This window comes from Aquarana catesbeiana, linkage group LG08, assembly GCF_042186555.1.
Source record: "Aquarana catesbeiana isolate 2022-GZ linkage group LG08, ASM4218655v1, whole genome shotgun sequence".
In the NCBI taxonomy this organism is placed as follows: domain Eukaryota; kingdom Metazoa; phylum Chordata; class Amphibia; order Anura; family Ranidae; genus Aquarana; species Aquarana catesbeiana.
In genome coordinates, this window is record NC_133331.1 from 303,307,489 (window position 1) to 303,328,880 (window position 21,392).

Sequence of the window (21,392 nt, forward strand, 5' to 3'; positions counted from 1 at the left end):
TCCCCTCTACCACAGCAACCCGGGAAAGTGACAGCCGGACCTGGAAGTGATGTCATCCACATACAGTGTATCTGGAAAGTTTTCACAGCACTTTACTTTTTCCACATTTTGTTATGTTACAGCCTTATTTCAAAATGGATTAAATTAATTATTTTCTTCAAACTTCTACAAACAATCCCCTATAAAGACAACGTGAAAGAAATTTGTTTGAAATCTTTACAGATTTATTAATACTAAAGAGCAAAAAAATCCCATGTACATAAGTATCACAGCCTTTACTCAATACTTTAAATAGACAATACTTTCGCGCCCGTGATAATAAATATGGAAAAATTAATAAATAAATATGGTAAGTGTGAATAACACACAAAAAACACAAAAAGTCACAGATACAAGCTGCTCCCCTAATTTGAATGAAACAATCAAATAAGTAATGGTGTACAGTAGGGGGCGCTAGAGACCTGAAAACATATGTATCTGCCAATAGATACACGCACTAACTATATCAACCACAGTGGATTAAATAGTGCTGTTTGTGCTAAACTGAAATTATATCAAATACATAGTTTATAATAAAAATGAATATAAAGAATGAAGTGAAAAGTGATATTAAAATCAACAAAATTCTTAGTGCAAGTGTGATAAATAAAATCGTGATGTTTGATTGTCCCAATCCATTGAAAAGATCAGAGCAAACAGTTGAAACCAACATCAAAGCAGACACATGGATCCTCAAAGATGCAACAATTCTTGCGATGATATAAAGATTCCGTCACCCAAGAGGAAAAACACCTGAAGATAATAGATATCTGCTTACCAGATACCAATGACTTCTTTAACTAAAAAGAAAGTCATTAGTGCTTGTACAGGATTGTGCCTGTTCACATGAAGGCTGGAAGGCTGGATGGTACTTTAGGCATAGATCCCTCCCGTTCCATTCATTCAGAATAGGAAATATGAGAAACAAAAGGGAATCTCCATAGCGTAAAACCGTTTAATGTATAAAAATAGAGAGCAATAAAATAGTCACATGTCACATGTCACATGTCCAGAATCGTCCCACCTACATCCGGATCATCTGGTTAGCTAGACGCACGGGGTGGAACGCACGCCGCATGTGCGATGTGATGCGAAGGGTTCCTGACTCCATTCACCCTGACATGCGAGCAGTCCCAGTGCCGGGTAGGCACCGATCAATGTAAGAGGCCAATTGGCTATTTTATTGTTCTCTATTTTTATACATTAAACGGTTTTACGCTATGGAGATTCCCTTTTGTTTCTCATATTTCCTATCCTGAATGAATGGGACGGGAGGGATCTATGCCTAAAGTACCATCCAGCCTTCCAGCCTTCATGTGAACAGGCACAATCCTGTACAAGCACTAATGACTTTCTTTTTAGTTAAAGAAGTCATTGGTATCTGGTAAGCAGATATCTATTATCTTCAGGTGTTTTTCCTCTTGGGTGACGGAATCTTTATATCATCGCAAGAATTGTTGCATCTTTGAGGATCCATGTGTCTGCTTTGATGTTGGTTTCAACTGTTTGCTCTGATCTTTTCAATGGATTGGGACAATCAAACATCACGATTTTATTTATCACACTTGCACTAAGAATTATGTTGATTTTAATATCACTTTTCACTTCATTCTTTATATTCATTTTTATTATAAACTATGTATTTGATATAATTTCAGTTTAGCACAAACAGCACTATTTAATCCACTGTGGTTGATATAGTTAGTGCGTGTATCTATTGGCAGATACATATGTTTTCAGGTCTCTAGCGCCCCCTACTGTACACCTTTACTCAATACTTTGGTGAAGCCCCTTTGGCACCAATTACAGCCTCAAGTCTTTTTGAGTATGATTCTACAAGTTTGGCACATATTTTTGGGCAGTTTTTGCAGTACCTCTGAAGCTCGATCAGGTTGGATGAGGAGCTTCGGTGCACAGCCATTTTCAGATCTCTCCAGAGATGTTCAGTTGGGTTCAAGTCTGAGCTCTGGCTGGGCCTCTCAAGGACATTCACAGAGTTGTCTCGTAGCCACTCTGTTGTAATCTTGGCTGTGTGCTTAGGGTGGTTGTCCTGTTGGAAGATGAACCTTCATCCCAATCTGAGATCCAGATCGCTCTGGATCTGGTTTTCATCAAGAATGTCTCTGTACATTGCTGCATTCATCTTTTCCTCGATCCTGACTAGTCTCCCAGTTCCTGCTGCTAAAAAACATCCCCACAGCATGATGCTTCCACCACCATGCTTCAATATAGAGATGGTATTGGCCAGGTGATGAGCGGTGCCTGATTTCCTCCAGACATGACGCTTGCCATTTAGGCCAAAGATTTCAATCTTTGTTTCATCAGATCATTTAGTTTCTCATTGTTAGACTCCTTCAGGTGCCTTTTGGCAAACACCACGGGGGCTGTCATGTGCCGTTTACTGAAGAGTGGCTTCCGTATGGCCACTCTACCATACAGGCCTGATTGGTGGAGTGCTGCAGAGATGATTGTTCTTCTGGAAGGTTCTCCTCTCTCCACAGAAAAAACGCTGGAGCTCTGTCAGAGTGACCATCGGGTTCTTGGTCACCTCCCTGACTAAGGCCCTTCTCCCCCGATCGTTCAGTTTGTTCAGAGGTGGCACCAGCTTTCTCTGCGCAAGTGGCTGCTAGTGCTCTTGTTGAGTGCACAAAATTCCTGCTGGTGGAGACACACCTGCATGCGAATAAGCCTCTGAAATGGATAGTTTTAGCCACCTTGTTAAAGAAACCTTAGAAGCCTGGCAACTAGGGATGAGCCGAACACCCCCCTGTTCAGTTCGCACCAGAACATGGGAACAGGAAAAAAGTTCATTCGAACACGCAAACACCATTAAAGTCTATGGGACATGAACATGAATAATCAAAAGTGCTAATTTTAAAGGCTTATATGCAAGTTAGTGTCATAAAAAGTGTTTGGGGGCCTGGGTCCTGCCCCAGGGGACATGGATCAATGCAAAAAAAAGTTTTAAAAACGGCCGTTTTTTCAGGAGCAGTGATTTTAATAATGCTTAAAGTCAAACAATAAAAGTGTAATATCCCTTTAAATTTCGTAGCTGGGGGGTGTCTATAGTATGCCTGTAAAGAGGCACATGTTTCCTGTGTTTAGAACAGTCTGACAGTCCGACAATACACATAAAAGTTCATTGATAAAAACGGCATGGGAATTCCGCACAGGGGAACCCTGAACCAAAATTTAAAAAAAAAATGACGTGGGGGTCCCCCTAAATTCCATACCAGGCCCTTCAGGTCTGGTATGGATATTAAGGGCAACCCCGGCCAAAATTTTTTAAAAAAATGACGTGTGGGTCCCCCTAAATTCCATACAAGACCATTTTAAGGAGAACCCCGCGCCAAAATAAAAAAAATACGGCGTGGGGTCCCCCAAAAAATCCATACCAGACCCTTATCCAAGCACGCAACCTGGTAGGCCACAGGAAAAGAGGGGGGGCGAGAGAGCGCCCCCCCTCCTGAACTGTACAAGGCCACATGCCCTCAACACTGGGAGGGTGCTTTGGGGTAGCCCCCCAAAACACCTTGTCCCCATGTTGACAAGGCCAGGGTTGTGGGGGTCTGCAGGCGGGGGGCTTAACGGAATCTGAAAGCCCCCTTTAACAAGGGGACCCCTAGATCCCGCCCCCCCCTGTGTGAAATGGTAAGGGGGTACAAAAGTACCTCTACCATTTCACTAAAAAACTGTCAAAAATGGTGACTTGACGGGACTTCCCTGTGACGTCACGGGGAATGCCACAGGGAAGTCCCGTCATGTCCCGTGCGTCAGAGGGGGGCGGGGTCACCGGGTGGCCCCACCCCCGTTATTTAAGAACCGTCAGAAGAGGAGACGCGTCACACAGCGGAAACTTCCCTCCATGCCAGCATGGATGCGGAGCGGCCCGGAGAAGAAGATGAAGAAGAGAAGAAGATGAAGAAGAGAAGAAGATGAAGAGAAGAGCGGGAGCCTCCCCCCATGCCATGGGTGCAGAGCGGCCCGAGAAGAAGAAGATAGAAGACGCCACGGAGGAGATGCTGGACGAGAACACCGGAGGAAGAACCAGAAGAGCCAGAAGAAGATGAAGGAAGATAGAAGAAAGAAGAAGCATTTAAATAAAGGAATTGTCAAAAACTGTCTCTTGTCATTTTTAACATTTTTGACAGTTTTTGAGTGAAATGGTAGGAAGTACCCCCTTACCATTTTACACGGGGGCCGGGATCTGGGGGTCCCCTTGTTAAAGGGGGCTTCCAGATTCCGATAAGCCCCCCGCCCGCAGATCCCCACAACCACCGGCCAGGGTTGTGGGGATGAGGCCCTTGTCCTCATGAACATGGGGACAAGGTGTTTTGGGGGGCTACCCCAAAGCACCCTCCCAATGTTGAGGGCATGTGGCCTGGTACGGTTCAGGGGGGGGGCGCTCTCTCGTCCCCCCCTCTTTTCCTGCGGCCTGCCAGGATGCATGCTCGGATAAGGGTCTGGTATGGATTTTTGGGGGGACCCCACGCTGTTTTTTTTTTTTAATTTTGGTGCGGGGTTCCCCTTAAAATCCATACCAGACCTGAAATTTAGGGGGGCCCCCACGTCATTTTTTTAAAAAATTTTGGCCGGGGTTCCCCTTAATATCCATACCAGACCTGAAGGGCCTGGTATGGAATTTAGGGGGACCCCCACGTCATTTTTTTTTTAAATTTTGGTTCAGGGTTCCCTGTGGGGAATTCCCATGCCGTTTTTATCAATGAACTTCTATGTGTATTGTCGGACCGGCAATGCAATAGCCGCGAGTAGTTTTAAATGACTTTTTTCCTTTGAAATGTCACCAGACTGTTCTAAACACGGGAAACATGCGCCCCTTTACAGGCATACTATAGACACCCCCCAGCTACGAAATTTAAAGGGATATTACACTTTTTTTGTTTGACTTTAAGCATTATTAAAATCACTGCTCCCGAAAAAACGTCCGTTTTAAAAACTTTTTTTTGCATTGATCCATGTCCCCTGGGGCAGGACCCAGGTCCCCAAACACTTTTTATGACAATAACTTGCATATAAGCCTTTAAAATTAGCACTTTTGATTTCTCCCATAGACTTTTAAAGGGTGTTCCGCGGCATTGGAATTTGCCACAAACACCTCAAATAGTTCGCTGTTTGGCGAACTGGCGAACAGCCAAGTTCGAGTCGAACATGAGTTCGACTCGAACTCGAAGCTTATTCCTACTGGCAACCTTTCTTGTTCCCTGAAAATAGCACAAACAGTGAATCTGAACTTCTAAAGAGCTTTGTTCTTTCCAAGTAACATAACAAAGTCCTTCTGACATCCAACATGTGGAAACAATTCTCCTTCTCCCCTGCTGGGTTAGGGCAGAAGGTTGGAAGTACAATGTCCTGAACACGATTCTGTACGAATTCTGTAAGAATTTCTGGTCTGTCCTAAGTATAACCCTATCTGATAAGATAGACAAATAGGGTTCCTTAATTGATAAAGTGTTAAGCTCACTAATCCTGCGTGCAGAGACCATGGCAATCAGAAACACAGATTTAAAAGTGGCGTTTTAAGAGTGGCGCTTCTTCCAAGGGTTCAAAGGGACTCTTTTTTTAGAGACTGAAGGACTATCGCCAGATCCCATTTAGGAAAAAACTTAAGCGGTGCTGGTCTGGATCTCGTAAGAGATCTGAAGAATCGGGTTACCAACAATTTTGAGACCACAGATTTTTTTTAAGAACACTGCTAGCGCAGCAACCTGCACCTTCAAGGCACTAACTGCTAACCCCTTGTCAGCTCCAACTTGTAAAATTTCTAGAATGGTAACAAGACTCCCTGGGTCCTGGGCAGATGAACTATACCATGTATTATAAACCTTCCAGACCCTGGAATAAATGTCCCAAGTCACCTTTTTCCTACTTGATAATAGTGTTGAAATCAACCGTTTGGAAAAACCCTTGCTTTTTAGGAGCTGCTCTTCAGATACCAGGCTGTGAGCGCCAAAGTGGCTACCTCTGGATGATTTACGGGACCTTGTAATAGTAAATTGTGCCTGAGGGGCAGATGCCAATAAGGCTTGACCGCCATTCTCAGAACGGTTGAGAACCAGGCCCTTCTTGGCCAAAAGGGCGTGATTAGGATGACTGGTACCATTTTCTTCTGAATTTTCCTTAATATTAAGGGAATTAACTGGAATGGGGGGAAAGCGTAGCAAAGATGGAATTTCCATGGATACGCCAAAGCATCTGTCCCTAGTGACCCGTCGTGATTGTTTAGGGAAAAAAATAGCGGAACCAGGGCATTCCCTTTTGAGGCGAATAGGTCCACCTCTGGCAGCCCCCATTTTTCGGCAATCATAGCGAAAACTTCTGGGTTCAGAGACCATTCCGCTTCCTGAATGGGGTTCCTGCTCAGGAAATCCGCCACCCTGTTCAGAGACCCCTTTAGGTGGACTGCTGATAGAGACAGAAAGTGTCCTTCTGCCCACCGAAGAATGTTCATGGCTAGTACCTGCAGCAATTTGCTCCTTGTACCTCCCTGCCTGTTTATATAAGCCACAGCCGTGGCATTGTCTGTTAGTATTTGAACATGCTGAGCTTGAAGACACTGAGCAAATGACTTCAGAGCCAATTCAATCGCCTTGAGCTCTCTCCAGTTTGAGGACTTTGTTGCCTCTTTCTTGGACCAGTTTCCCTGAGTGAAACCCCTTCCTAGGTGGGCCCCCCAACCCCAGGAACTGGCATCGGTTGTCAGTCTTTTTTCGATCAGAAAAGCCCAGACTAACCCCTCCGATAGGATGTCCTGCCTCTTCCACCACTATAGTGACCTCTTCACCTGAGTTGGAATTTTTACCTCTGATTGTAGGGATTCCAAATTGTGATCCCAAGATCTCAGAAGAAAGGCCTGCAAATGTCTGAAGTGTAGCCTTGCCCACTGAACAGCCGGCATTGATGAAGTCAGAACACCCAGAGCTGACATGACCCGCCTTACCATCAGCTGCTGGTTGGTCTGCAGTAAAGACACTGTATCCTGGATTTTTTCCTTCTTCTCTGTAGGAAGAAAGATCCTTTGATCTACAGAATTTATTATATACCCTAGAAACCGAATTTCCTGAGATGGGTCCAGGGAAGATTTTTGGAGATTTAGAATCCATCCGAGAGACTCCAGATGGCTGCATGCTCTGCCTAAATTGCTCTGCAATTCCTCTCTTGAGGGGGCGAAAAATAGCAGATCGTCTAAATAAGGAATTACTGCGATTCCTTGAAGACGAAGCGGAGCTAGGGCCTCTGCCATCACCTTGGTGAAAATTCGGGGTGCGGATGATAGCCCGAAGGGTAAGGCTCTGAATTGTAGATGCTGAATTCTGCCTTCCATCCTTACCACCAACCTGAGATACCTCTGGAACTGGGATGATATTGGAATATGCAGGTATGCATCTTTTAAATTCACTGACGCCATGAAGCAACCTGGAGTAGATTTCTGACAGTAAAAATTGAGTCCATCTTGAACTTTCTGTAACTGATGGCTACGTTTAGCGGCTTTAGATTGAGAATTAATCAAAATCTTCCTGTTGGTTTTTTTACCAGGAAGACATGAGAATAGAACCCCTCCTGCCGTTCTTTTGGTGGCACTGGGATTACTACACCCTGCTGCATCAGTTCCTCGAGAGAGGACTTCATGGCCAGGGCCATTATTGGATCTCGAGGGGTATTTGTTATCAGAAACCTTCTTGGGCGGCTTCTGGAAAACTCGAGAGTATAGCTCTGCGAGAGAATGGTCAGAATAAACTGATTTGAAGTTATCCCTGACCACTGCGGAAGAAACTCTCGTAATCTTCCGCCAACCCGCAGGGATGAGTTATTGCGATTTCTCGGCCTGTGAAGGAGAACGGAAGAGAATTCCGCCTTTACCCTTCGCTTTTTGTGTGGACCAATTTTTCCTCCTCCCCTGAAACTTACTGTCCTGCTCTTGAGCTTTTTGAGGTTGAAAAAGACGTTTTGGGACCTGCTTTTTCTTTTTGACCGGGAAGGACTTCTTTTTATCAGCAGTTCTGTCTAGGATATTATCTAGATCAGGGCCAAAAAGGTCACCTGAAAAGGGAATACCACAAAACTTGCTTTTTGAAGCTGTATCACTTTGCCAGGTTTTTAGCCATAAAGCTCTTCTTGCAGCATTTGTCAAAGCTGCTGACCTAGCTGACATTTTGATTGCTTCAGCCGAAGCATCCGCAATATAAGCAACTGCAGAGATCAGGGTAGGAAAGGAATCTAAGATCTCCTGCTTGGGGGGATCTGCCACTATATGTGATCTAAGTTGGTTCACCCAGTATTCCAGATTCCTGGCTACACATGGTGTGGCCATTGCTGGCTTTAAATTGCTCATGATTGATTGCCATGATCTCTTGAGCAAAAGATCCATGTCCATTGCATCCTTCAGAACTCCCATGTCTTCAAAAGACAGGTCTGTGGATCTTGAGACCTGGGAAAATGCAGCATCCAGCCTGGGCACCTTATTCCACACCGCAAAAGGGTCCTCCTCAAAAGGGAAGCGCCTTTTGTGGGTTCTGGAAAAAAAGGGTTTTCTCTCTGGATCTTGCCATTCCTTAGCAATGGCGTCAGAAATGACCGAATGGACCGGAAATGTTCGCCCCTTAGGTTAATTTAACCCAGCATACATGCGGTCATGAGGAGATAATTTCTTCTTTTCCTCACTTAAGCCAATCGTATGAATAGCTTTAAAGGAGCCCGTCTACCTCCTCTAGGGATATCTTACGTTTGGAAGGGGCCGCCTCAGCCTCCTCACCCTCCTCTTCTGAATCTTTAATGGAAGGAGCAGGGGACTGCTCTTCCATAGTCAGGTAAAGTTTCCACCACCTGGGTAGAAAGGGAACCCTGGGAAGACTCAGAAGTGGATGGCTGACTAGCTGCTGGTTTAACTAAAGAGTCACGAAAAGTTTGAATCGTGGCATATAGCTCCTTCTTTACAGAGGCAACCAGGTCATCACAAACCGAAGCTGATTCCTCCTGGACTAAAGAAGTGATGCAAGCACTGCACAGGGCTTTTTTCCAATTCTCTCCCATTTTGGCCCTGCAAGAAGGACATCTCTTTTTTGGGTCAGAGCTTTTAGCCTATAGAAAAAAAACAAAAAAGGGAAAACAACCAGGGGACCTTTTAGTGAGACCCAGTCTCAGCTTCACAAGAATCACCCACAGGTGCACTAAGAAGAAACCAGTCAGCCTCTAGTGCCCAGACAGGCCCCTTGCCACTAGGGGGTAGAAAAAAAAGGGATAGACCAAACACCAGGTAAAGGAAAAAGGCAGACTTTAACCACTGCTCCTACCTGAGCTTTGCTGGTGCCTGTGCCTGTCCCCACTGCTGCAGATGCTGACTCCTCCATGTCTGGTGTGCAGCTTTCCACTCGTGGCTGCATATGCCGCTTCCGGACTCCCATAGTACATCTGCATCGGACCGGAAGCGGAAATAGGCATCAGCTCCTGTCCTCCCTCCTCCCCCCTTGCGTCCATGCCGGAAATGATGTTTTCGCTGACCCAGTGACCCGCTTTGTCATTTCCGGCGTGAACGCCGGCCAAAATGGCGGCGGCACACGTGCACCGCCACTTCCTACAACCGCGTGGGCCACCGGATCTTCGGCTTTCGCCGAGCACTAGGAGGGGAAAATGAGCCAATTGCTACCGCTGCTGATGCTTGGGTAGGCCGGGAGGACAGCGGGTCTCTTGTGGAGGAAAAGAGAGAAGGAAGCCCCGTCTCTCAGGAGCACCCGAGAGACATTGACTACCCTCCCAAAAGATGTTCCCTCCGGGCCGGAGGAAACACAAAAACTGAGGTAAGGTAGGGAGGTACCTCCCTTTAAATTTCTGGAGGAAGAGGTGTTTCCTATGGTCCAGTGGGAGGAGTCACTATCTCTCAGGTGCTGTCCTGAAAGACACCTTGAGAAAATAATGAATTTAAATCAATTTTGGAATAAGGCTGTGACATAACAAAGTGGGGAAAAAGTGAAGGGCTGTGGATACTTTCCAGATGCACTGTAGCTTCCAGGTTCTTAGGGAAGGGAGATCAGTGAATTAACATTCGTTCACTCGCCTCTATGTGGCGACACCCACCATGGAGGTCCTGGACCCACAAGTGGGGTGAAACATGGCATGTCATATTTTAGTGGCAAAGAAAGGGTTAAAGGAGGCGGTACTCTGTATATATACACCTAAATACACTGGTGTACCAGTATCTGTGACAACTCTGTATAAACTATTCATAGATATTAAATATTGTAAAGCTCCGAATAAATAGAAAAGGTGGTAGGGAGACTGGCGCCTAAAAACAAAAAAAAGTAACACGTGTGTGACTGAAAAAAATACAAAAGTGAACATTATATAAACATGTGATATAATGTGACAACACCAGATCAGGTTGATAAATGAAAACAACCTCCCCTTAGGTAAATATATAAAAAATATATATGCAATAATAAATCGAATTGTAGAAAATTATATATATATAAAAAAGTCCATGTGCAAAAAACCCCAAAAAAGTGCTGTAATTGTGCAAAAAATCCAATTATATGAAATCCCAGATGTGTGGGTCCACCACCATAGATGAAGTGCCTGGCCGCTTACCGGAACCCCATGACCCCCCGTTACAGAGGGTCTAAATGGGCATTGTAGTCCTGTTGCTTCGGGCAACCCAGGAAACAAGACGGAACCGAAATGGAACCTCAGGATCTGTGGTGCGAATGGATCCACAGGGAAAGGTATAGCTCAGCCCTCAATGGAGTGTTAACATCATGTGGGGGAAACAAAAGAAGGCTCCCATAGTGTAAAATCCAATGGTATTTATTTAAAAAATAAAATAAACACTCACATATAGAAAAAGTGATTCGTCCTCTGATGAAGGGACAGTCTGTGACACCAGCCGGATGTTCACAGGCCGCCCGTCCTGCTGGAGTGACAACGACAGAAGGAGGTGACGCGATGACACCGCTCAGCCCTACGCTGCGTTTCGCAAAAATTTGCGTCTTCCAGGGGCACGGGCGGTGCATCGCGTCACCTCCCGTAGCCTCCCTGGCGGTTTTCCCGTGTGTGGCTCGGGGTTAAAATTCAGTACCATTAACGGTAACCCCGAGCCACACTCGGGATCGCATTGCAGGATCCTGGGGCGGCGTTACTTACCTTGTCCCCGGGATCCTGCGATGTCCCCCGCAGTGTCCGAGGGCTCCGTCCTCCTCCAAAGCCTCTCCGTGCCAGGCTCCGTTCCCTGCGAGCGGCGCGATGCACGGGGGCGGAGCCTGGCGGCAAATTCAAAAAACTGTCAAAATCATAACACATACAGTACTGTAATCTTACAGATTACAGTACTGTATGAAATGATTTCACATCCCTTTTGTCCCCAGTGCTCTGGCCCATGCCCTGCATGCAGTTTTACATGATATACACTGTTCTTTCTGCCTGGAAACTGGAGATTGTCCATAGCAACCAAAAAGTGTCCCTTTACGTCAAAAGTGGCTTTAGACCAGCTAGAAAACAGTGATAATAAATTAGAACACTTGCAGAATTGAGCGATAGTGAATTGTGGGGAAATTTATTTTATTACTATTTTTTTAAATTTTTTAAAATTATTTATTTTTATTTATTATATTATAATTTATGTTTTTGTGTTTCAAACTTTATCATACCCGGGATATCTACTAGACTCTGGTTTGGACAGATTTAAGTGTTATTGTTAAGATTTACAGACCTACAATATAAAACGCCAAATTTCCATGCAAAATAATGGTACCGCTTTCAGCACCTAAAATCCAAAATAATCATACCGCCAGGGAGGTTAAATAACAATATTAGAAATGAGAGCCTCGCTCTGGATGCCGACCGGACCGGACGTCCGCATTCACCTGGAGCGCAGATGGTTGGACACAGGGGCGCATGCGTACCCTGCGTCACAGCTCCCATCACGTGATGCGATGTCAGATCTTGGGCGGAAGAGAAACCGAGCGAAAAAAAAGGCTAAACCAAAAGAGCCACTGCGCTTGCGCGCCAGGAGTCCTGACTCGCGTCACATGACGCTACGTCAGACAAAGAACTAAATGACTTCACGGCGCATGGGCAGCAAAGGTGGACCTAGAAGGGGGGGATGGATGAAAAAAACAACAAATCCTCCCTGTATAAACATCAAATCCGCACCCCACTAAAATAAAAATAAAAATAAAAACTACACAACCCAAAGGGGCCATAGGTCCACTGCACCGGCGTGTGTCCGCACCAAGGTAGACAGTTAACATCCTAAGTGTACCATATTGTGAAGGATCTCAGTGGTGGCACACTTAGAGAAAAATTGGAAATGAGGCCTCTGGGGACATGAAAACAAGGGGGCCTCTAGTGGCCAGCCTAAGTATTGCATGCGAAATAATGTTATATCTATATAGATAGAAAAATACATATATAAATGCGAGCATAGATATAAAATGAAACATTTTATTATTAAAAAAATGGATTTATGAAAATAAAATCATAAAATGGATGCAAATAAATCCATGGGCCAATGTGTACTAAAAATATGTACTGAAAATATGTAAAAAATGGCTCCAAAGGGCCAACCCCAAAGACCGTATGGGAGTCTGCGCCCACAGACTATAAAATTAAAAATAAAAAATTAAAAATAGTTGTGTTGGTGCATACTATCAACATACTATAGTTAAGAAAAAAATATAATAAAATAAAAATACGTCTGGTGACCCGGTGATGTGAACCCAGAGCGATGGCTTTAACACCGAATGCATATGTACAGTATAATAACATTGCATAATCAAATGTTAGCATAACATTGCACGATCGAGTGCCAAAAAAAAAAAAAAGGGGGGAGGGGAAAGAAGGGAGAAGGGGAAAAGGGGAAAAAAGGGAACCAAAAAAGTTAAGCATTGTTAATGAAGGCATTTACGTCTGTGTCGACGTTCATGCCAAATGGCACATAACTTTTAACTTTGTATATCCAGGACATCTCTAACTTGGAGATCTCCCTGATAAGTGAACTACCTCGCCAGTGGGGTTTATACTTGTCAATCCCTACAAAAAGTGTTTTAGAGGGGTCTCTACTGTGGACCTGATCGTAGTGCCTGGAGACAGGGTGTTTATCATAACCTCTTCTTATATTCCCTATGTGTTCATTTAAGCGAACACGTAGGGCCCTTTTGGTCCTCCCTATATACTGGAGCCCACAGGGACATTGTAGGAGATAGACCACCCCTTCGGAACCACACGTAATAAATGGTTCAATGTCATGTGAGCACCATGTGCTGGTAGATGTGAATGTCGTAATGCGTCTAGATCTATTGATATTAAAGGGGTTGTAAAGGTAAAAATTTTTTCACCTTAATGCATTCTATGCATTAAGGTGAAAAAACTTTTGACAGTACCGCCGCCCCCAGCCCCCCCGTTTTACTTACCTGACGCCTCGAATCTTCGCTCCTCGTCCTCGTCAGCTTCATTGCAGCTCAGCCTGGTCGCTGATTGGCTGCAGTGGATGGATTGAAAGCAGCGCAGCCATTGGCTCGCGCTGCTGTCAATCACATCCGATGACGCGGCGCGCCGGGGGGCGGGGCCGAGTGATACAGCGAGCGGCTATAGCCGCCGGCTGTATCACGGGAGCGCGCCCACAAGCACTCACCACCGTGCGAGGGAGCTCGCATGAAGGTGGTAAATGCTTGCGGGGAGGAGCTGAAACAGCCGCCGAGGGACCCCAGAAGACCAGGTTCGGGGCCACTCTGTGCAGAACGAGCTGCACAGTGAAGGTAAGTATAACATGTTTGTTATTTTAAAAAAAAAAAAAAAACAACTTTACAACCCCTTTAAGAGAGCACACTTGACATTTCCCACACCTATAAAACCCCGTCAGATTTTGAAGAAAGGATCTGGATCCTTGTGGGGGATCTTGGACTGTAGGTGCTACTCTACTCCCCAAGGAAGCTGCTCCCCTAAATATCACTTTGGGGTTGGGTGGTAAAATGGTCTTAAGAGCTGCATCGCTACCCAGAACATGCCAATGCTTGTGTATTAATTGTTTAATCGCACGATGTTGCACCGAAAAAGTGGTGACAAATGGTACAATGTCTGAAACCTCCATCCTGGGTCTAGATACATCAGACAAAAGATCGGCCCTATCCCTAGCCGATTTCACAGCCCGAGAGAGGGAGAGCCCATCGTACCCCTTTTCCAAGAATCTTTTTGTCAGAATGGATGCTTGGTGATCAAAGGTGACTATATCTGAGCAGTTGCGTCTGAGGCGCAAAAATTGTCCCAGGGGGATAGCCTTGATCCAAGGTTCATGGTGGCAACTGTCCACAGAAATGTAGGCATTTCTGTCGGTTGTCTTGAAAAAAGTAGATGTTACAAACCGTCCATCCACAATCTGGATCTTCAAGTCCAGGAAGTGGATGGTATCCTGGCTGGCCTCAAAATTAAATCTAATGCCTCTGTTGTTGGTATTGAGAATATTCATGAAGTCATGAAGTTCAGCCTCACATCCATCCCATAGGAGGAGGACGTCGTCAATATATCTAGCCCACAGGAGCACCTCAGGTCTCCTGGGGGCGTCGACGACGTCCTCCTCCCACTTGGCCATGAAGATATTGGCCAAGCTAGGGGCATACTTGGCCCCCATAGCTACTCCACGGTCCTGCCAAGTATGCCCCTAGCTTGGCCAATATCTTCATGGCCAAGTGGGAGGAGGACGTCGTCGACGCCCCCAGGAGACCTGAGGTGCTCCTGTGGGCTAGATATATTGACGACGTCCTCCTCTTATGGGATGGATGTGAGGCTGAACTTCATGACTTCATGAATATCCTCAATACCAACAACAGAGGCATTAGATTTAATTTTGAGGCCAGCCAGGATACCATCCACTTCCTGGACTTGAAGATCCAGATTGTGGATGGACGGTTTGTAACATCTACTTTTTTCAAGACAACCGACAGAAATGCCTACATTTCTGTGGACAGTTGCCACCATGAACCTTGGATCAAGGCTATCCCCCTGGGACAATTTTTGCGCCTCAGACGCAACTGCGCAGATATAGTCACCTTTGATCACCAAGCATCCATTCTGACAAAAAGATTCTTGGAAAAGGGGTACGATGGGCTCTCCCTCTCTCGGGCCGTGAAATCGGCTAGGGAAAGGGCCGATCTTTTGTCTGATGTATCTAGACCCAGGATGGAGGTTTCAGACATCGTACCATTTGTCACCACTTTTTCGGTGCAACATCGTGCGATTAAACAATTAATACGCAAGCACTGGCATGTTCTGGGTAGCGATGCAGCTCTTAAGACCATTTTACCACCCAACCCCAAAGTGATATTTAGGGGAGCAGCTTCCTTGGGGAGTAGAGTAGCACCTACAGTCCAAGATCCCCCACAAGGATCCAGATCCTTTCTTCAAAATCTGACGGGGTTTTATAGGTGTGGGAAATGTCAAGCGTGCTCTCTTAAGATCAATAGATCTAGACGCATTACGACATTCACATCTACCAGCACATGGTGCTCACATGACATTGAACCATTTATTACGTGTGGTTCCGAAGGGGTGGTCTATCTCCTACAATGCCCCTGTGGGCTCCAGTATATAGGGAGGACCAAAAGGGCCCTACGTGTTCGCTTAAATGAACACATAGGGAATATAAGAAGAGGTTATGATAAACACCCTGTCTCCAGGCACTACGATCAGGTCCACAGTAGAGACCCCTCTAAAACACTTTTTGTAGGGATTGACAAGTATAAACCCCACTGGCGAGGTAGTTCACTTATCAGGGAGATCTCCAAGTTAGAGATGTCCTGGATATACAAAGTTAAAAGTTATGTGCCATTTGGCAAGAACGTCGACACAGACGTAAATGCCTTCATTAACAATGCTTAACTTTTTTGGTTCCCTTTTTTCCCCTTTTCCCCTTCTCCCTTCTTTCCCCCCCCCCCTTTTTTTTTTTTTTTTTTTTTTTTTTTGGCACTCGATCGTGCAATGTTATGCTAACATTTGATTATGCAATGTTATTATACTGTACATATGCATTCGGTGTTAAAGCCATCGCTCTGGGTTCACATCACCGGGTCACCGGACGTATTTTTATTTTATTATATTTTTTTCTTAACTATAGTATGTTGATAGTATGCACCAACACAACTATTTTTAATTTTTTATTTTTAATTTTAGTCTGTGGGCGCAGACTCCCATACGGTCTTTGGGGTTGGCCCTTTGGAGCCATTTTTTACATATTTTCAGTACATATTTTTAGTACACATTGGCCCATGGATTTATTTCCATCCATTTTATGATTTTATTTTCATAAATCCATTTTTTTAATAATAAAATGTTTCATTTTATATCTATGCTTGCATTTATATATGTATTTTTCTATCTATATAGATACAGTAGGTGACCGCGATATTGTGTCAATCTCGCCGCACTTCTCGGCGAGATTTGACACCTACGAGCCCCGTCGCAGGAGCCAGCGCTGAGATGGCTCACTCATCGGGAAAGGAAAACTTTGTTTTCCTTCCGCGATGAGTGACAGGCAGCGCTGACAGCTGCCTGGTATGAATCCTGAGGCGGGAACACCGCGCCAAATTTTAAATGAAAAAACCGGCGTGGGTTCCCCCCTCGGAGGCATACCAGGCCCTTAGGTCTGGCATGGATTGTAAGGGGAACCCCCTATGCCGAAAAATCGGCGTGGGGGTCCCCCCCCAAATCCATACCAGACCCTTATCCGAGCACGCAGCCCGGCCGGCCAGGAAAGTGGGTGGGGACGAGCGAGCGCCCCCCCCCTCCTGAGCCGTACCAGGCCGCATGCCCTCAACATGGGGGGGTGGGTGCCTTGGGGGAGGGGGGCGCCCTGCGGCCCCCCCACCCCAAAGCACCTTGTCCCCATGTTGATGAGGACAAGGGCCTCTTCCCGACAACCCTGGCCGTTGGTTGTCGGGGTCTGCGGGCGGGGGGCTTATCGGAATCCGGGAGCCCCCCTTAATAAGGGGGCCCCCAGATGCCGGCCCCCCACCCTGTGTGAATGAGTTTGGGGTACATGGTACCCCTACCCATTCACCTAGGGAAAAGTGTCAATATAAAAAAAAACACACTACACAGGTTTTAAGAGTCATTTATTAGTCAGCTCCGGGGGTCTTCTTCCGACTTCGGGGGGTCTCCTTCCGACTTCTCCCGGTGTTCGGCCTCTTCTCCCGGGCCCCGCCGCTATCTTCTTCCAGCTCTATTGCCAGCGAGGGGCCCGGTCTTCTGCCGCTGTCTCGCCGCCGCTGTCTTGTCGCCGCTGTCTCTCCGCCGCTGTCTCTCCGCCGCTGTCTCTCCGCTTCTTCTCTTCTTTTCTTCTTCCCCGATGTTGACACGACGCTCTCTCCGGCTCGAATGCTGTGTGCGAGCTGCGGAGCCATTTATATAGGCGGTAACCCCACCCCCTTACGACGTCATGGTCCCAGCATGCGCAGGGACTCTGGCGTCATAAGGGGGCGTGGCCCCAGAGTCCCTGCGCATGCTGGGACCATGACGTCGTAAGGGGGTGGGGTTACCGCCTATATAAATGGCTCCGCAGCTCGCACACAGCATTCGAGCCGGAGAGAGCGTTGTGTCAACATCGGGGAAGAAGAAAAGAAGAGAAGAAGCGGAGAGACAGCGGCGGAGAGACAGCGGCGACAAGACAGCGGCGGCGAGACAGCGGCAGCAGACCGGGCCCCTCGCTGGCAATAGAGCTGGAAGAAGATAGCGGCGGGGCCGGAGAAGAGGCCGAACACCGGGAGAAGTCGGAAGGAGACCCCCCGAAGTCGGAAGAAGACCCCCGGAGCTGACTAATAAATGACTCTTAAAACCTGTGTACTGTGTTTTTTTTTATATTGACACTTTTCCCTAGGTGAATGGGTAGGGGTACCATGTACCCCAAACTCATTCACACAGGGTGGGGGGCCGGCATCTGGGGGCCCCCTTATTAAGGGGGGCTCCCGGATTCCGATAAGCCCCCCGCCCGCATACCCCGACAACCAACGGCCAGGGTTGTCGGGAAGAGGCCCTTGTCCTCATCAACATGGGGACAAGGTGCTTTGGGGTGGGGGGGCCGCAGGGCGCCCCCCTCCCCCAAGGCACCCACCCCCCCATGTTGAGGGCATGCGGCCTGGTACGGCTCAGGAGGGGGGGGCGCTCGCTCGTCCCCACCCCCTTTCCTGGCCGGCCGGGCTGCGTGCTCGGATAAGGGTCTGGTATGGATTTGGGGGGGGACCCCCACGCCGATTTTTCGGCATAGGGGGTTCCCCTTACAATCCATGCCAGACCTAAGGGCCTGGTATGCCTCCGAGGGGGGAACCCACGCCGGTTTTTTCATTTAAAATTTGGCGCGGTGTTCCCGCCTCAGGATTCATACCAGGCAGCTGTCAGCGCTGCCTGTCACTCATCACGGAAGGAAAACAAAGTTTTCCTTTCCCGATGAGCGAGCCAGCGCGACATTCACAGTACCCTGTCGCCGAGAACCAGCGCGATACTATCGCGCTGGAAACACAATCTCGCGGTCAGGTACTGTATAACAATATTTCGCATGCAATACTTAGGCTGGCCACTAGAGGCCCCCTTGTTTTCATGTCCCCAGAGGCCTCATTTCCAATTTTTCTCTAAGTGTGCCACCACTGAGATCCTTCACAATATGGTACACTTAGGATGTTAACTGTCTACCTTGGTGCGGACACACGCCGGTGCAGTGGACCTATGGCCCCTTTGGGTTGTGTAGTTTTTATTTTTATTTTTATTTTAGTGGGGTGCGGATTTGATGTTTATACAGGGAGGATTTGTTGTTTTTTTCATCCATTCCCCCCTTCTAGGTCCACCTTTGCTGCCCATGCGCCGTGAAGTCATTTAGTTCTTTGTCTGACGTAGCGTCATGTGACGCGAGTCAGGACTCCTGGCGCGCAAGCGCAGTGGCTCTTTTGGTTTAGCCTTTTTTTTCGCTCGGTTTCTCTTCCGCCCAAGATCTGACGTCGCATCACGTGATGGGAGCTGTGACGCAGGGTACGCATGCGCCCCTGTGTCCAACCATCTGCGCTCCAGGTGAATGCGGACGTCCGGTCCGGTCGGCATCCAGAGCGAGGCTCTCATTTCTAATATTGTTATTTAAGGGAGGTGACGCGATGCACCGCCCGTGCCCCTGGAAGATGCAAATTTTTGCGAAACGCAGCGTAGGGCTGAGCGGTGTCATCGCGTCACCTCCTTCTGTCGTTGTCACTCCAGCAGGACGGGCGGCCTGTGAACATCCGGCCGGTGTCACAGACTGTCCCTTCATCAGAGGACGAATCACTTTTTCTATATGTGAGTGTTTATTTTATTTTTTAAATAAATACCATTGGATTTTACACTATGGGAGCCTTCTTTTGTTTCCCCCACATGATGTTAACACTCCATTGAGGGCTGAGCTATACCTTTCCCTGTGGATCCATTCGCACCACAGATCCTGAGGTTCCATTTCGGTTCCGTCTTGTTTCCTGGGTTGCCCGAAGCAACAGGACTACAATGCCCATTTAGACCCTCTGTAACGGAGGGTCATGGGGTTCCGGTAAGCGGCCAGGCACTTCATCTATGGTGGTGGACCCACACATCTGGGATTTCATATAATTGGATTTTTTGCACAATTACAGCACTTTTTTGGGGTTTTTTGCACATGGACTTTTTTATATATATATAATTTTCTACAATTCGATTTATTATTGCATATATATTTTTTATATATTTACCTAAGGGGAGGTTGTTTTCATTTATCAACCTGATCTGGTGTTGTCACATTATATCACATGTTTATATAATGTTCACTTTTGTATTTTTTTCAGTCACACACGTGTTAGCTTTTTTTTGTTTTTAAGCGCGAGTCAATTTTTTCCCTATTCCATTTGTGTGTTTGTGTCACATATAGGACTCTGCAGCATAGAAGGTCAACATTATTTATCAACAATTTTCGTTGCGCGGTTATTTTTTCACTTTTCTTTTGGTAGGGAGACTGCACTTCACTTATACCGGAATATAAGGTAATGAATCTTATAAAAAAATATGCAATCATGTGAAGCGTACAGTAAAAGAAGCATGTGTTCAGTGAAAAATGACATAAGCAGATCAATACTCCAGATGTACCAACTCCAGTGCACCATCAATGAGGTCATACACACTTACAGGCAGTGGCGTCACTGGGGGGGGGCAGAGGGGGCCATGCCCCCCCAACATTATACTGTGCCCCCCCATGTGCCCTCCCAATTAAAATAAACAGACACTGGGACCAGTCTGGAAAGCAGGGGACAGGGATGCCCTGAGCCACCGTAGCGCTGGCTCTGGCTCCTCCTCCACATGACTCTATTCCTGGCCACTGGTTGCTAGAGCCGCCTGGTATCTAACAACCAGTGACGTCAGAGCCGGCATTAGTAGTTCTCTCTCTCCTCCCTCCTCCCTCCTCTCTCGCATGCGATGGGGGAGGAGACACAGGTGATCAGCTCCTTCTTCCCTCTCCCCTCTCTTGTATAGGATGGGAGAAAAGATATCAGATCTGATTCTTCTCTCTCCCCTACCAGGTGTTCTATTGAGAAATGGAGGTACTAATGGGCACTGACTGGAGATGCTAACGGGCACTGACAGGAGGTGCTAATGGGCACTGACAGGAGGCGCTAATGGGCACTGACAAGAGGCACTAATTGGCATTGACAGGGGGTACTAACGGGCACTGACATTAGGTACTAATGGGCACTGACAGGAGGCACCAATGGGCACTGACAGGAGGTACTAATGGGCACTGACAGGAGGCACTAATGGGCACTGACAGGAGGCACTAATATGAGGCACTAATAGGCACTGACAGGAGGCACTAATGAATACTAGGGATGAGCTTCGAGTATGAGTCGAACCCATGTTCGACTCGAACATCGCATGTTCGATCGTTCATCGAATTGCGAACTTTATGGGCCGTTCACGCCAAATTCGAGTGGCGCGTCACGGCCCATAATTCACTGCGGCATCACAGTGCATTGCTGGCTGATGATTGGCCAAGCATACACTATGACCCGCATGCTTGGCCAATCACATCGCCGTCTGTACAGAGACAGGTGATTGGCCAAAGCCAGGGTGACTTTGGCCAATTATGGCTCAGGGGGTTTAGTACATGCCCCACACTATATAAGGCCGCCTGCGTAGCGGCCTTGTGTAGTGTGTTGCGGCACCGGAGAGATAGACAGAGACAGTGTCATTTGATTTAAGTTAGATAGAGTAGGCAGGCGAGTCAGTTAGCTGCACTTACAGTGTATTGTGTATATATATGCATCCTACATATATATATATCTATATCTATATATATCTATATATATCTATATATCCGT

The 21,392-nt window shown here is 46.8% G+C and overlaps 1 protein-coding gene across 1 annotated transcript in view; it reads right to left on the reverse strand.

Annotated features, from left to right (window-relative positions):
• LOC141106877 (uncharacterized) overlaps nucleotides 1-21,392 on the reverse strand; it is a 211,149-nt gene that overhangs the window by 38,390 nt on the left and 151,367 nt on the right. The gene's annotated exons all lie outside the window — the stretch shown is intronic.